General features: G+C 40.6%; 1 protein-coding gene across 2 annotated transcripts in view; it reads left to right on the top strand.

The window, feature by feature from the left end:
• The window catches only part of DAAM1 (dishevelled associated activator of morphogenesis 1), a 185,571-nt gene that overhangs the window by 67,901 nt on the left and 100,900 nt on the right, over positions 1 to 16,770 (top strand). The window lies entirely within an intron of this gene.

The raw sequence follows: 16,770 nt of genomic DNA, 5'->3' as shown, positions 1-16,770 counted from the left end.
GTCTGAGGTCATTGGGATGGGTGGAGGACACAGTCCTTTCCCAGGGATGGGCAGTGAATCATGTATCAGGATGGCTATCAAGAAAGGCAGTAATGATGCACTGATGTGCTTGGTGTTATTGCCCAGTTAAGGTGTTTTAAAACCAAAAGTCAACCTAAGGAGACAGATATTGCTGAGAGATGAAGGCCTCCTCAGTGGTAGTGGAGCTGGTGGGCAGAGCGAGTACCACTCAAAGCATCCACCTCCATTGTCCTTTCAGTTGTATTCTGTCAGCCTCCCAAAATGAGACCCAAGCCAGAGCCTTTGTGGTGGCAGCTCCATGTACATCTTGAAGACAGCTCATTGTTCTGTATTCATAAAGGAGAAAATTCCACTCTCTGCCTTACTGATGTCTTTATTCTGTGTGAAAATTGCCTACAGCTGTTAGTTGCTAAAAAGCCAATGCCAAACCAGAACTTTAAGCCAAAACCATTGGAAAACAAATTATCTTGAGGTTTGTATCTGTCCTGGTGAGTGATGGATAGATTTTTGTCTACTCTTGACTTCAGGGACTTAGACCACGGATCCATCCAACTGCCAAGGGTGTCCTGGGACAAAGGAGGTGGGCTCAAAGCCACTGGGAACCTCTGCCCTGGGTTCTCTTGACTAGTTGCGGAGCAGTTCTGCTTGTGCCCATGCATAGGAGAGGGAGGCCACGTGGCCTCTGGAGTCAGAGCACGCTGCAACCTAGGGTAACTTCCTCTGAAATGGTTTCTATTGGAATTTGAGTTTATTTCCTCACCTACAAAATGGGGATAATGCCATCTCTCTGCTAGGGTTGGTGTGAAGATTAAAGAAGACAGCTTCTTTTAAAAGGCTGGCACCTAGTCATGGGTGCTTTATACCCCACATCCTAGTACAACGAGAAGGATAGGAGATAGTTCAGGTATTTTCTGGACACAACACCCCGGGCAAATATCTCAGGCTTTTCCTTTTCTTGAAAGCTGATCTGCCTGCTGTGAGCACGCCAGTGTGGGCCCTAACTTGCAGACCATTCTGCCTCTATCTGGTGGAAAGCATCTCATCAGAGCCGGTTGTTATAAACTAGTTTCCTTTGTCTCTTCTGATGAGTCACTCATTTTGATGTATTTAAAAGTGTTACCAAATAGGTTGGTTTCAGAATTACTTACTGCACCCTTAATCATAAATCTCATAAATAAAGCAGGCATGGGTGAGAGGTCAGCCGTGTGAATCTTTAAAGAATGGGGGCCCTGAGCAGTGCCTCATATTCTAACAGTCTCCCTACCACAGGCGGGGCAGTCCGGAGCAGTCCAACCTCAGGATGTAGTGATTTCTGGAGGTCCCAGACCCACACTCTGCCCCATACCACCCCCCACCCCCCGCTTTGTTTTTACTAACAGCTTTGTAGAGGTACAATTCGCATACCCTATAATTCACCTGTGTAAAGTGTACAATTCACTGGTTTTTGGTACATTCACAGAGTAGTGCCCCCATCACTACAATACATTTTAGAACATTTTCATCACCCCCAAAAGCAACTCCCTTACCCATTAACCACCACTTGCCACTTCTCCTCAACCCTGCCATCCCCAGTCAGCCACTAATCTAGTCTCTGTTTTTGTGAGTTTGCCTATTCTGGTCATTTCATATAAATGGAATCATATAATATGTGGTCCTTTGTAACTGCCTCCCTTCAGTTAGTGTAATCTTTTCAAGGTTTTTCAAGTTGTAGTAGGTATCACTACTTCATTTCTTGTTATTGTTGAATACATTCCGTTGTATGGACATACCACATTTTGTTTATCCACTCATTGCTGATGGTCAGTTGGGTTGTTGCCAGTCTTTAGCTATTATGAGTTTTGCTGCTCTAAACATTCATATACAAGTTTTTTCGTGTGGAAATACAATTTCAGCTCTCATGGGTATATACCTGAGAGCGGGATTTCTGGGTCATATATAACACTGTATATAACTTTTGAGGAACTTCCAGACTGTTTTCCAGAGTGGCTGCACTGTACCATCTTACATTTCCACCAGCAGTGTATGAGAGTTCCAATCTTTGCCAACTCTTGTTAGTTTCCACTCCCTACCGGTCGACCAGCTGCTTTTAAAGCGGTTCTGTACCTCCTGGAGAACTGAGGATGTGTAACTTGGGAATGTGTGGGGTGTGTGTCTGTGTGTGTCTGTGTGTGTCTCCTGGAGAACTGAGGATGTGTAACTTGGGAATGTGTGGTGTGTGTGTGTCTGTGTATGTGTGTGTGTGTGTGTGTGTGTGTGTGTGTGTGTGTGTGAGAGAGAGAGAGAGAGAGAGAGAGAGAGAGAGAGAGAATTGCCAAATAGAAATAAATTCTTCTTGCCAACAATTTTAAAATGATTTGGGATATTTAAAAATAAAATATTGAACATTAGTGTGATGTCTGCATATATTTTATGCCTTTGAGCATCAATCCTTTTTCTGTATTACCTCCTCCTCCTCCCCTCTCCACTTCTGCTTTGTCCTTTGCCTCAGCCACAAATCAAGAATGTAACCAGGGCTTCCCTGGTGGCGCAGTGGTTGAGAGTCCGCCTGCCGATGCAGGGGACACGGGTTCGTGCCCCGGTCCGGGAAGATCCCACATGCCGCAGAGCGGCTGGGCCCGTGAGCCATGGCCACTGAGCCTGCGCGTCCGGAGCCTGTGCTCCGCAATGGGAGAGGCCACAGCAGTGAGAGGGCCGCGTACCGCAAAAAAAAAAAAAAGAATGTAACCAATCTGAGATTCAGCATTTTTCCCGGAAAATAAGATTCAGCTGAAGTCTTGGCTTTTCTACAGGGTTTTTAGGTCTTAGATTATCCCCACCAACATATTTGAAGAGTGCTGGGGATGATAGCTCTGTGCACTGTCCTTGTTCAAGTAACTTCTTCCATCTTAACGTTAGCAGTGGAAGATTTCCTTGGGGAAAAAACAGAAGAATGCGTTATTAATTGACAGATCGATTCTTTTGATGTATGTGTGTGTGTTAAGTGCCTGCTCTGTGCCAGGCCCTGAGGAAGCTGGTCCTTAATGACTTTGTGGGGCGGAAGGACTAGCAGGGGAAACAGGCAACAAAATAGGCACTCCTATCCACTGTGACCGAGGGCTGTGAGAGGGGCCGCTCCAGCAGTACATTTTCCTGGGGAAGAACCTTTATTCCTCTCTTTTTTTTCACAAGGTGAGAGTTGATTCCCAGGTTCTATTTCCATCACTCTTAGCTCTCTTGCCGGGAAGTAATATTCTCAGCTTCTCTTCCAACTCCTCTTTGGAATATGCATAGCTTAGTCTCTCTCCCTTTCTCTAATTCTCTGCAAATCAACCTGCCTTCAGAAAGCATACATTCTGTGACCCTTGGTGCTATAAATTTCATAGGTTTGAACCCCCTTGAGGAGTTTTCAGTTGCCCAGCTGTCTCCATGACGGGTGGCTAAGTGTCTAATTCAGCACTGAAATATCAACAAGCCCACTTGTCTACAGATGAAAGTTGGGTTCTGCAACCCAGCTTTCAGGAGTGAAAAGGAAGGTATTTTGATCTCCATTTGCTTGATTTCTTAACCTAGCTGTCATTTAATTCCATTCTTCTTGGGGAAGGAGGATGCTGCTTACTCACACCTACCCCCAAGCCTAGTGTGGAAGGATTTTGGAAGGCTTCCTGGAGGAAGTGAAAAACTAGAAGGAATTATCCAGGCGAAAAGGAGAGAAAAGAGTGTTACAGACAGTGAAAACAGCATGTATGGGACTGGGAGGTGAGAGAGAAAATGTGGAAGGCTCAAGGAACTGAAAGTTCAGTGTAGATGGAGTGTGAAATAGGAGCCTGAGCGGATTGGGGTTCTGAGAGCCAGGAAAAGGGGATGGGGATGGTTGTGTTGATTTAATTATATATCTCAGATTCTTATTTGAACCAAAGGACAGTACCTCTGCTTTCTTACAGGTTTTCTCAATGAACTAAACATACCAAAGTACGTAAAAATATTTTGCTGTCTGGTTATATTTACAAAAATAACCCTTGCTCATTGCAGTCTCTGTGAGGTATCAGTAAGTTTTAGCAAAAAGTGTCATGTCTCCTTGGGTAGATTCTGAGTGTGTTTTCCGTTGAGTCCAGTTGTTGAGGTGAGATGCCTTGTTTCAATGCTTACCTCCTCTGGCTACTTTAATTTTGAAATGGAAAGGAAAGAGAATTTACTAAGAGCTCCCTTCCAATTTTCTATCCAAATACATAGACTCCTGAATATGCCAAAAGTTGATGGGCTAAGGGTATCCTGCAGAATATTTCACAGGAACAGCCATATTGGACCTGGTATCTCCTCACAGGTTCCCTCAGTTCTCTTGCCTTGTGAAACATCAGAATGTACAACTGCTTTTCCTGGGTGAGGTTTTAGGTGCAAAACCAGGTTTATGACAAGTATGATTCATTATTTTAGAATGGTACTTGGAATCAGTTTCACAGACTGACCAGAGGAAAACTTTCCTTTCTAATATAGTACATCACTGTGAATTTATAGCTAGTTGGGAATAATAGGCAGTATGGACCCAAGTTTTCCTAAGCCTGAAATGTTACCAATTCCATTTACAGTGTTTCCTGATTAATCTGCCTTCTTTCAAATTGAGTGTTTAGTCTACCATTTATTTGGCCAATGGGTCTAATGTTCTGGGATAATTTGTTATACAGTGCTGTGCCTTCCAGGAAACATAAAATATTTTAAAGAAACTTATTGAGAAATTTATTAATGATCACCTTTTATGCAATTGAGGACTGTCAACAAAAGTTAACGTCTCAATGGAAAAGATAGTGATGGTGGATAATGAGAAGATTTGTATGTTCATAAATATAATAACTTAGTATGGGTCAGTTTTATCGTTATTAAGTCCTGAGGACACTCTCAACATTAGTAACCAGAATAGGCTTTGAGAAATGAAGAAAGTAGGAATGAGAGGATTTAGTTGATGAATCAGAGTTAGATGAATTCACAGTCAAGGTAAGCTGTGCCAGATGAATTCCCTTGGGAACCTACATCAGTAATCTCTTCATTTTTCATTATGTTCTGAAGTCACTTTGGTATGAAAAGAGCTACAGGAATCAAAGTTAGTCTTATGATTTACCAGTCTTCAGATTTTATTCTTTTACTAGCCATGTGAATTGGTACCCATCTTCTCAGGCTATCAACATAATTTCTTTTATTACTAGGGCTATTTTAAGCGCTCTTTAATAATAAAATTTTTCCATTATCACCAGAATTGATGAAAAGTTTCAACACTTTTTATCCATTTATTTTTAAAACTTGCCTTTTATACAAAGACCATGACTAAGAATAGAAAGTTTCTTGCAGGAGCTATTCAGTTCCTTGTCTCCAAGAAAGATGAAAAAATTGGGTAGCAGGAACATTTGATATTAACCTGATGAAAGAACCAAAAAACTGCTTGTAAGAAGTCATATTTTTAATCTGTTGTTCTTAATTGGAGTGTAAAGGATTGCTTGGTAATTAAGCAGAGGAAATCAGACTGTATAAAGACTTCAAAGACATATCTAAAATAGTCTCAAAGTGTTCAGTTGTCTGGAAGCCAAAAATCGTAGTCTAATGAAGGAATTGATATCAAAATTGTTCAATTTCCATGAGGTTAATTTTTTTTTTCAATTGACAAACCTATAAAAGTCAAAAGAGAAAATCCTGTTTATCTAAAGCACATAGTTAGTTGACAGAGAAGAAAAAAAATATTGAGTAGATATTCCCTTGACACTGTGGCATTTTTGGATAAATCAACTTGATGGGTTCATAGAAAAATGTTTGGAACAGTATGAAAACATGTAATACATCACAAAGGGAAGTGGGAGTGTAGATATGGGCTTAAATGTGTTCAGTGCTAAAATTCCTATGGGGTAGATGTGAACTACTGCCAATATACAGTCAATTTAAAGGTGACCCCAAAACAATCCTAAACCCAGAACTTTATAAACAAATTATTTAGGCCCTGAGAACACCTGATGATTTGCGATACAGGGGATGTGGATATAGGTGGTTTTGCTTGCTTTTATCTATTGTACTTTTGAACAGAACTTTGTAATAAATCCAGAAATCAAGTAGGATTGGCAGTAGATCTTCATCCCAATGGACAGTATACACTTCTTTGTACTGGTTGAGGTCCTGTCTGCTTAGAGACAGTAAGATGGTCAAGATGGTTTTCAAAGTTTTCTTCAATCTCCTTATTCACAAAAACAAATCCAGGACCGCTTAAGATAAAACCACAAAACCATTTTACTCCTTCTAGTCCTAAATTTATATCTTATCTCATCAAGACCATTCCAAATGTCCTTTTCTCCATTTACATTTTTTACTTCATGTTAGATAGTTTATCAGTCCATTTATTTCTGGGTGCTTCTTAATTTAGATTAGGGACTGAAATGGGGGTGGGGATGCAGGGAGAGATGGAGGAAAGAAACATGAAACCTTTATTTTTTATTTATTTTTTAATACAAATACTGTAAAACCATCTCTCAACTGATAATGTTATTGAGAAAATGGTTATGAGTCCCCTTGGCCTTGATGATTTTCATTATTAGGAGTCCTAAAGAGACGCTGAGCGGTATGTATCTACTTAGCTTTTGGCTACAACTTAAAATCTGATTGTTTAACTTAATCCTCAGGCTACAATGTGCGAGTTACACAAAGTCAGCAGACTGCACTACTTGCCAACTCTTTACGTGTCCCCATACAAACCAATATAGGTTTTAAAGACTGGGAGGATAATTTGATCTCCATAAGTAGTGTGGTTTAGGTAAGCTTTCAAGTGTAATTTTGAAAATGTGTTTCAGTAATGGCTAGTTTGTACAAATAACTGCACTTGAGAATATCTGTTGATGCACTGGGAATCATTTAAACACCATTTGCTCTCACAAAACATACGTCACATGGCCTGTGGGAGGTGAATGCCCAATACGTGGATCGTGTATTTCAGTTCTAAACTGTCCTCAACTCTTTTTTTATCTGCTGTGATTGGAATCCCCTATCCTCTACCTTCAATTCCCAGAATTCCTCTGGAATTTCAAATTGTTTCTTGATTCGTGTTGTGGGAGCTCAGTACCAGCTACATCTTTTAGTTATGATTTTCTGGCTCATGGATGAAGGAAAAAAATATATATATGTAATATATATAATATATAATATATATTTTTAAAAATGAGATTCCTAAAACAGGAATTTTCCCCCTCTTGTCCAATTTTAAATGAATCTACTGGAAACATCCTACAGCTGCTAGGTGTTTATTTCATTACACAATATAATATTTAAGAACTAAACTGAACCAAATGACTGGAAGCTCACTTAGAATATATGCATGGGTTGTCTTCAGGAAAGATGGGTATTTCTCGGATATAGAAGAAAAAGCAAGTCCTTTGCCATCTTTTAAACAATTGGTTTGAGTTTATTCACATCTGGACACTCATTATGTTAAATCCACTGTGAACATGCCTCTTTGCATTCAGAGAGCAGAATGGTACAGGCATCCTATCTGGCTTTTTCACTCTCAGGATCCCCAGAGCAGTACCTGGCCCAGAATCAATGCTCAGTAAATGCTTGTGGCCTGGATGAGTAACTTACTACTGGAGGATTACACATGAGATGCTCAGTATGTATTTGAGTGAATGTATGCGTGTGTGTGTGTGCAGGAATTAATGATGGCTGAATCATCCAGCAGTTGGGTTCCTATTTTGAATTATTCTTGAAGTAGTCGTGATAGATTTGGGCTGATTCCTGCACTCTTCCTGCATCCCTACCCACCTATTGTCATTCTGTTTACTCATCTTCTTCATTTGGTTGTCAGTTACTGTGTGAGCACCAGAGTGGCTGGCATGAAGGATAGCAGATTAAATGGCTAAGGGTGATAACGTCTAAGAAATATTTTCTGTCCTTAACAGTCTCTCTACCCAATATTACATGGTAAAATAAATAAATAGCTGCAGTGTGGGAAGAGACTCATTGTGCTAGGTATCTTTTGACCCAATTAAAACTTAAAAGTGTCAGCTGAGCTGTCCAACAAGTCTCTGGAGGACATGCTGAGCTGGTGGGGAGGGGTCTGGGCGATAGCAGTGCTGGTGTCACTGAGGGAGGGGGACGTGTATGGAACTTGGCTTCACAGTTGTCCACAGGGCCTTAGGGTGCCTCTCATCTGTCCCTCTATAAGCTGATTCTGTGTCTCAGGAGACAAAGTCCCTCCATTCACTTAGGGAAACACTGCTTAGAAATTCTCTCAATTAAGCCTTGTCAACAGAAGTTGTATTAGATTATAAATATAAAAATTGGAAATTTGGGTGGCTGGATGGGTATTGGAAGATGATTTTAACATATGTTTAGAACAGAGTTATTTATTTTAGATGACTGGAAAACTGCTGGTGATGCAGACTAATTAAAAGTTAAAGTTAACTCTAATGAGTTTCTAGTTGAAATAACACAAGGAAGCCAAATAAGAAGCCTACAGTTTAGCAGCAGACTTTATCTAGCAAACTGGATAGTTTGCATTGCCTACTATTAAAAGTAGGAAAGGAAATAGTATAAAACAATTAACCATAGGTAGTGAGTTACTAAAAATTATTTCTATTAGTCACCCTTTGCTTGTGGGATTTCTCACTTCTTTTTTTTTATATATCGAATGAAAACACGTCTATCAGACACAGAGAACATTGCTGTGTATGTGGTGGTGAGTCACATTGTGGTATTTTGTGTAATGACTAAGAATGTTGGCAGAAATCGTACAGGCTGAAAACCTTCAAGGTTTGTTCTCTGTGTGTACACATCCCTTTTGGGACTTAACACTCTCCGTTGTTTTCCATTTATGTCTTTCCTGACTGGTTAGGAACAGGTAATAATTCACTGAATGCACCTCTGTTTAAACAAACAAAAGTCGTATCTAACTTTCAGGTTTCCAAACCACCTCTATGAAAATAAAATACTGTTCTCAGGGTCATCGTGGTTAAATTTTAAGAGCTGTGATGGCAGTTCATGACTCCTTGATGCGATGGTCATTTGCTGTGGTAAGCCTGGATGTTCATAAATTTAATGATTTAGTACAGTTGAATAGTACATTTTCTCCATCCATTTATAAAAGGGTAATTTTTTTGTTGCCACAGTGTCACCCTTCAGCCCTCCACTGCTTTGTCTGGCCTTTTCCCCGTGATGTGGTACTTATCACCATGTCATGTGACTTCAGGCCTGTTCACTTGTCCCTCTGAGAGGGTTTGACTTATATCTGGTGGTGTTGAGTTGTGGGATGGGAGGCGAGGGTGGACGAGGGAAAGGGCTAAATCCAGGGAAGGCACTGCAGATGTTGGGTGTATGTGAGGCGAGCCCCAGGGGGTTGCTGCTTGCTGGGCATGTGGGAAACCTTTGGTGGGTGGGGTTAGGATGGGTGACTTGGGCCCGTTTGCTGTGGGTAAATACCTGGTATATTTAATTTGAAGGAGAAAAGTTAGCCTTGTGTGAATAATAAAATGTTGAAAATTCTGTGAGCTCTATACAGTGAGTCAGATGGATGATTACCTTGTCAGGGACTGTTTGAAAACCAAAACCAAAACCAAACAAACAAAGCCAAAACAAGAAACCCAAACAACCCAAAACAGAAACACACACAAAACAATGGGTTGATTGGCAGGGTGACCTGTCTTAGCTTCTCCCTCTCCTCATTTTTTTAATCTCCATTTCTCCCAGCATTCATCATATGTCTTCCTACTTCTCTGTGAATACAGAGTTAGCTTAACTCATTAGAAATAGAAATCCTGAGTTCCTTTATTAGAGATTTCTCTTGTTAGCTGGAAACTCACTTGTTGTTGGCTTACTGAAATCTATTGACTTGGTAGATTTTCAAAGAATAAATGCTTTAAATATTGGACTGAAGGTGTTATAAATAATACCATATTTCAGTTTAGCTCACATCTCTGACAAGAGCTTTTCAACTCATTCAAGACCCTTATTGTATATTATCTCAAAATTCCTTCCCTTGCTTTATTTAGCAAATCGATCCATTTCCTTAGATTTGTACTGTGCCAATTGTTTTCTGATTTAAATAGGTTTCTCTGTAGAGCTGCCTGCTTACTCTAGAGTGTAGGACCGGTGGGGTTTCTTTGTACAGAATCTTTTAGAAGTGGGGCTTGATAATATGCTTTGTTAGGGATGAAACCTAGAATTTTAGTTCCTGCAGCTGGGCTTCCTTCAGAGTTCTTTTCTTCCTAATAAAAAAATATCTAATTATTACCTTTTCTCCAAGATATTATAACTATATGAAATAAATATTTTATAAAGTTATGAAAAACATAATTGATATCTTCCCCAAGAAGAAAAGCCTTTAGGGTTTTATTCGTTGCTTTCAGTTTTTAAGAAACTTGAGCTTTCCGTGGAGAGGAGTGATGCTTGGTGCAGATGTTTCTTTTTCTTTCATTTGCTAAATCATTTTCCTTTAACTTTTAAAACTCTGTCCAAGAAAGAATAATATGAAAAAAAAAATTCTTTGGCCGATGAAAGGAGCTAGGCCATCCCAGCCTGAAGTATAGTAGCAGGAACTAAATTTGTGCTATTCATCTTTGCATTAATTGCCAATCCCCAAAACAATATCTGACATAGCTGGATTGCAAAAAGGAAAAAAAAAAAAAAAGTAAGGTGAGAGGTAAAAAGTAAAAGTAAGGTGATCTAGAAGCAACCAGGATGGAGGTTGGGCTAACTACATTTGTTTGTTAATCTTAGTGAAAAACTTGGCTATTAACCCGCAGAGGAGCCAGTACTCTTCTCTAGTCCACCACTCAGGAAAAACAAAAAACACTGAAAATGTTCTTCAGGACTTCAATCATTAATATTAACCTATCACCTAATTTAATGTTAAGGGACATTGGGGGAAACATTGCCTATCTCTTGGCCTAAATGGAATGCATACTAATAGAATCTATGTAATTTCCAAGGAAAGGACAGGAATATTTCATGGAAGTGATCACGGTTTCAAACAAAAATTGTATCTGAAGTTGTCACATTTCCCAGATTGAACTACTTACACTAAAGAGCTCCGCTTTTTCCCTTTCCCTCCTCTTCATACATTTGTTTTCAATCAGTTTCTCTTCTAAAGCAATTCCTCGGTTTATCTAATGTTCAACCAGAATTTTCTTTCCTTACTGTGTACACAAGGCTCTATTTTCTCAACTCTGAATTCTTTGTTTTCCTGGGGCTCCAACAACCAGACTTGATTTTTTTTTTTTAGAACTTTATTGAGATATAATTTACAAGCTGTAGAATGGACCCATTGTAAGTGTACAGTTCAGTGCATTTTTATAAATTTATACAGTTTTGCAACCATCACCACAATCCAGTTCTAGAACAATTCCATCACCTCATTTCCTCTTGTGTCCATTTGCAGTCTGTCTCTGCTCCTGCCTGTAGCCCCAAGCAACCACTGATCTGCTTTCTGCCTCTATAGATTGACATTTTTTTCTTAAAAAATTCACGTAAAGAGATACTATCTGAGGTACAGTGATCCTAATTGTTTTGTTTTCCATGATTGCCTCTTTCAGTATTTGAATTAATTATCAAAATGAAAAATTCTCTTGTAATATTACATTACGGTAATTTCACAGCTTTGAAGAAACTAGTGTGTGAGATGATTTCAAATTAGTTTGTACTCTGTTATTTTTCCTCCTTGCATTAATTGTGCTTTCATTCCCCAACTTGCCCAGCAATGTACCTAAATGAGTGCAAGTAGCTGGAAAAGAAAGAAGGCAAAAGCAATCCATCCATTTCGTTACCAGAGAATGACCCCAAGAGTGGTGTCTGTGAGAGGGGGTGTAGCTTCAAACACAGAAGGTAAAACTAAAAGCTAGCAGCTTCCATAAGAAACCATAGAATATTTTTTTTTGATCTGCAACTTGGAAAGATTTCTTGCAGAAGACAAAAAGCACTAACTCTGAAAGAAATAATAAGTTATATTTGATAAAAGAACACTTAGTGATCAAAATAGACGGTTAAGAAAAATGAAAAGACACAGGTGAGGCAAAATACTCTAAGTACATACCTCTGACAAAGGACGTGTTTTGCAACAATTAAGACAGACAACTCAGAAATGGGCAAAAGATTTGAGTAGATAGCTCATAAAAGAATGCGTATGAATGGCATGTGAACTTGTGAAAAGGTATATTCAGCATCAGTTGTCATCAGGAAACTGCAAATGAAAACTGCATTGAGATACCACTTCACATAAACTAGGACGGCTAAAATTAGAAAGATGCAGCACCAAATGTTTGTGCGAATGTGGAGTAACTGGAACTGCCATACATTGCTGGTGGGAGAGTACAATGGTACAAGCAGTTTCTGACGCATACAGTGCAAAAACCACTTCAGTGTATACCTTTGCCAAACTTGAAAACTATATACTTAAGAGTGTACATTTACTGTATGTACATCTTACTGCAAAAAAGAGAAAAGAATGGGCTTTAATCATCGAAACTCATTGATCTTCACTATGTCCCACAATAATCCCCTCTCCCTCCTTCCCAGCTGCCCCAGCTTCCCTCACCTTACTTTTTTTTTTTTGCAATCCAGCTATGTCAGATATTGTTTTGGGGACTGGCAGTTAATGCAAAAATGAACAGAACAAATTTCATTCCTGCCCCCTGGGGATGAGTCTAGAAAGGGAGTCATACATGCTGATAACATAACTGCAGCAATGTGATAAATGCCGTAAGGTTAGGAGAGCAGAGAGGGGCTGCCCACCCCCAGGAAAGTCAGGGTAGACTGCCTGGGGGGAATAGCAGATCCCCTGAAAAAGCTTAGATAAACAGGATTGATTCTTAGACATGGTGGGAAGGGCTGTCTGGGAAAACCCCAGAAGGGCTGTCTGGGAACAGCATGTGCAAAAGATTCAGAAATGGGCAACTTGTGATCCCACGTGCTGAAAGGTGGCTGCTGGTGGTGGAGGAGGGGAGGGGAGGGGAGGGGAAGAGGTGACAGCTGGGGCAGCAAGGTGGGGCAAATCAGCAAAGGCCATACCATGAAGGGCCCTACCTACCAGCTAAGGAATTTGGACTTTATCCTAAGGAGAGGAGCTGTCGAAGCCTTCTGTCCTCTTGTCTTCCTAACTAGAATCTGAATTCCATGAGATCCAGGTCTGTTATTCACCTTTGCATCCTTTGTAATGTCTGGACATGGTCCTGGAATGGGCAGGACATCGAGTAGGTGTTGATTGATCTCTAAGGCTGTGTGATAGTCTCTTAGAATCTTGCATGGTTGTTTCAGCCCTATTATTAAAATGGAATGAGTCAGAGCAGAGATACTTTTGGAATGGAGGGATGGGGGTCTCATTACACTCTGGGCATTGTGCCTAGGCACTCCCAATTATTATTTAATCTGTGTCACTCTCCTTGCTCAGATCTACCAGTGACCTCTGATTGCTCTCAAGATAAAGACCAAAGCTCACAGTGGCCTGCAAGGTTGCTGTTCACTCACTGTCTGCAGTGCTTTTTACCTATTTAATTCCTATTCATTTCTCAGGTCTCCCTTCAGTTCACACACAGCCTTCACCGCCCCACCTCTCCCCACAGTAAGTGGGTTCTCACAGCTCAGCTCTGTGTGACCGTCCCTCGGACTGTGTGATGATTTGATTTCCCTTCTGCCGCCTCGAGCACATGAGCTCTGTGATACCTTTCTACCCCCTGCATCTACAATGCCTAACATTTAGTAGACACTCAAAAAATGTTTTGGTTGCATGAATTTGGTTGCTTGAGAGAAGGCTATCAGATATATATTATTCTCATTTTTGAGGTGAAGAAATTGAAGTTCAGAGGTTAAGTCACCTGTTGAAGGTTACATAATCCATAAGAGCCAGACCTGGAACTCAGGGATGTCTGACAACAAAATCCTCCTCTTCGTGCGAACAGACAGTCAGCAGGCCCAGCAGGCCGTGAGTGCAGCTCATGGATGCATTTTCCTATCAGCATCAGTGTCATGGCTCTACCCACCTGTTGAATGATCAATAGAATAATAGGCTAGTGGTTAAGAACATGGCTCTGGACCCAGACAGTCTAGCCTCAAGTTCCTCCTCCACCATTTACTAGCTTTGTTACCTTCAGCAGGCTATTTAATCTCTCTGATTCAGCTTCCTGGAAAGTGGGGTAATATTACCCACTTTATAGGATTATTGTGAGGATAAACTAGATTAATCCATATAAAATGCTGCTATTAAGCACACAGAAAGTACTCAATAATTGTTAGCTATTACTATTATCACTACCCATGTATTCCTTCCCATTTTCTTACTGTAATCCCAAATTATATCCAGAGGACCTATAGCAGTTTTTAATTTTTTTATTTTATGGAAATTCTCTCCTTGCATGGAAGCATCTGCGCTTAAGTCCTAGTTCAACTGAGTCCTCTTAATTCAAACTTGGTCATTTCTGTGTCTCAGCAGAAGCAGAAGGTTTCTAACAGCAAAATATGGTAATATTAATCCTCTTTGCTGTGAATTTCTAGGTTTTTAGGATTTACACATTTCTTCACACCTCTGTTCAGTTAGGAAAAACACAGTGCTGAAGTGTAGTAAAGGAAGCAGTATTAATAGCACTGTTCTCTCTCACAAATCACAATCCTTTCCCCCAGATTAAGCACCGTATCATCAAGCTCTTTGAATAACTGACCTGACCCCCACTCCCAGAAAACCCTAATTGTTGGGAAGTGATTTATGTCACCATTTTCCCTCCATTCATTAATACGTGAGAGCAGGTGTAACTTACAGGAAATTAAAAAAGGAAGAAAGGAAGAAAAATAATTAGTTCACGTATATAACGGTTGCACGCCAAAATTTTAACATGTTCCCTTATAATGCAATTTTCTGTAAATATTTTTCATTCCTTCCCTGGTTTTCCATTGTTGAAATTCTTAACTAATTTCTTGTGGTTAGGGTGTAATAGTGTGTGGGTGTGTGTTTTAATGACTTAACTGTTTACCTTGCTCTTAAAAGAAAATAGCCCCTGATTTGTATTTAAATGATGAGAGAACTAACTGCAGTAAGTTTCCCCTGCCTGTGCCAGGCATTGCTACCTGCTGAGTTGATGTTGCAAATCTTCATCCAGCCCTGCCAGAGAAATGACACGCCCATCCGGGAGGCGAGGAAGCAGAGGCTTAATGAGATGAAGAATTTCCCCTGGCAGCCAGCATGTGTCAGACCTAGCGTGGCTAGGCTCTGGAGGTGCAGGTGTTAACAGGATAGGGCATAAGGGGATAACCAGAAGCAAGCCTGGTAAATTAAGTTGGGGTTATAAATAGAAGACCTCAAAAGACAGGCTAAGGGATGTATAATTAATTTTGCAGGCAGTGTGGAACTAATGACATTTTGCACTTCCTCCCACCTGCTCAGTCCTCAACGCTGGGCGATCAGTGATGTAAGGAGCCTTCCAGGTGATTCTGTTGCTCACCCAAGTCTGAGAACCGCTGCTGTAATGTATCTGTGGCCATGCTGTAGGAAGGATGGAAAGGGCAAGGAGGAACAGTGGGAAGGCTGGTGCCAGAGCCAAAGGAGAGGTGATTAGGACATAAGTTTGGGTAGTTTCATTGGAAACAAAACAAAGGGAAAAACTGTGAGATTTTTCAAGGAAGAAATGATAGGACTTGATGACCCAGTGAAGGTAGGGGTATAAGATGGCAGGCCGTTGTTCACGAGCGGCAGAGCTGCAGATACACCCCAAAGGCATTATATGCCTCAGATATTTGAACCTTATTATTGTGCCTTAATTTATAGCAATTTAAAATATGTCTCACACCCATCAATCTGCTGCCCTTAACTAGATTTAACTTTCCCCTATAGGGATAAAAATGTACCAGACGCTCAATACCAATAATAATGTTGACCATGGATTGAGTTATCAAATGCCAAGAACTATTCTCTATGCACTTTACAGTCATTATCCCATTGTTGTTCATTAGTTATGGATGCTCATAAATTGCTTTCTGTTAGTGTCCAATCTAAGCTGCACGCCACTAGAATATTAATGTTCCAGACCTTGATCTGAGAGGCTGAGTCTGGGCTCTGGAGTCAGGTGGCTCCAGGCCGAAACCTCAGCCCCATCATTTACCAGGTGTGTGGTCTTTGAGGAGTTTACTTACCCAACCTTCTGCCATAATTTCCCCCAGCTGTATTACAACAGGTATTATTACTACAACGAGGATGTAATCATGAGTGGAATTCTTAGGGTTGTTGTGAGAGCTTAAATGAGAAAATGCCTGCACGAGGCTTGACACTTAAAGTACTTAATAAATATTGATGATGCTTTTGGTGATGCTTATGGAGATGCAGATGTCACTCCCTTGCTCAGAACCTTCAGTGGCTCTTCTTGGTCAAGAAAATAAGCTCCTTAATCTGGCATTTAAGATTTTCCACCAACAAGTCACTCCTTACCTCTCAAACCTTTCATCTGATGATTCTTTGCATAAACCCAGTGCTTCAGCTAAGCTGGTCAGTGTCCCCCGCAAACACTCCAATCCATTACCATATCCCAGCCTTTGGTTCTATTCCTCCACCCCTCTCATCATGTCCCTCAGGGCCCATCCCGCTAGTCACTGTTTGTGGAGCCATCCTTACCAAACCCTCGTCTGCACTACGATTAAATCCTTCCAAGCTCTGGAGCTTTAAAGGCCTTTAATGTTCGATGGACCCTCTGGAGCTTTGCCTTTAATGCTCGATGGACCCTCTGCAGCAGTACAAGGTGGCCCAGAACAGTTCTGCCCATGTTCAGCCCCCTTTCCCTA

The sequence above is a fragment of the Lipotes vexillifer genome, unplaced genomic scaffold (assembly GCF_000442215.2).
Source record: "Lipotes vexillifer unplaced genomic scaffold, Lipotes_vexillifer_v1.1 scaffold25, whole genome shotgun sequence".
Taxonomy (NCBI): Eukaryota; Metazoa; Chordata; class Mammalia; order Artiodactyla; family Lipotidae; genus Lipotes; species Lipotes vexillifer.
The sequence above is the reverse complement of the archived record's forward strand: the minus strand, read 5'-3'. Positions and strand labels throughout refer to the sequence as shown.